The following is a 901-nucleotide window of genomic DNA, read 5'->3' on the forward strand; positions in this document are numbered from 1 at the left end:
ATATATATAGTACCTCTATATGAGTCGCTGTCCTTTGCAGGCTAACCTTGATTGTTTTCACTTGTGTCGTGAAAACAGGGTAGTGTATTACTGGTTTCAATTTACCAAAATACATTAACAAGAATCCAGAGGCCTTCTTCCGCAGCGTCAAACCTCGTGTCATCCCTCCATAGAAGAGACTCTCCGAAAAGAAACCATCCATCCAAGCATCACCAAGTTTTAGGAACATGGCCGAGAAGACCCTTCGCGAATTCGCTGCCCTGTCTGCTGACAATGTGACTGTTGGCCCGGCTGTCAACATCGGAGACACTATTTTGGACCTTAAATGCAGCCTAGTAACTATGGCGCAGGCAAGCCCATTTTGCGGCAAGCTGAATGAGGACGCAAGCACTCATCTACAGCAATTCTTGGAGATCTGTAGCACTTACACAGTAAAAGGTGTCATTCCGGACGCCGTGAGGCTATGTCTGTTCCCTTTCTCACTCTTGGGAAAGGCAAAGCAGTGGTTCTACGTGAACTAGGCGACAGTTAACACTTGGGATAGATGCTCCACCGCGTTCCTCTCCAAATTCTTCCTGATGGACAAGACCAATGCCCTTCGCGGGAGAATATCAAGTTTTCAGCAGACCAGGGATTAGACGATTCCCGAAGCATGGGAACATCTCGAGGAGTATGTAGCCGCCTGTCCTTATCATGGGATGGATGACTGGTTCATCCTGCAGAGTTTCTACAATGGACTCACTCCCTCATCCAGGGATCACCTGGATGCTACTGCTAGGGGTGCCTTCTTTTTAAAGACGGTCCGTGCGGCCATTGATCTTATTGAGAAGATGGTATCCAACATGGGCTGGAGCGAAGAACGACTCCAGACCCATCATCGTGGCATGCACACCATTAAGGA

The 901-nt window shown here is 48.3% G+C and overlaps 1 non-coding gene across 1 annotated transcript; it reads right to left on the reverse strand.

The window, feature by feature from the left end:
- Positions 1–593: 593 nt before the first annotated feature.
- Positions 594–700, reverse strand: LOC127772419 (small nucleolar RNA R71). The gene has a single exon (XR_008017407.1). It is a non-coding gene; the product is annotated as a small nucleolar RNA R71 (small nucleolar RNA).
- Between the last annotated feature and the right edge of the window lie 201 nt (positions 701–901).

Source organism: Oryza glaberrima, chromosome 4 (genome assembly GCF_000147395.1).
Source record: "Oryza glaberrima chromosome 4, OglaRS2, whole genome shotgun sequence".
Lineage (NCBI taxonomy): Eukaryota > Viridiplantae > Streptophyta > Magnoliopsida > Poales > Poaceae > Oryza > Oryza glaberrima.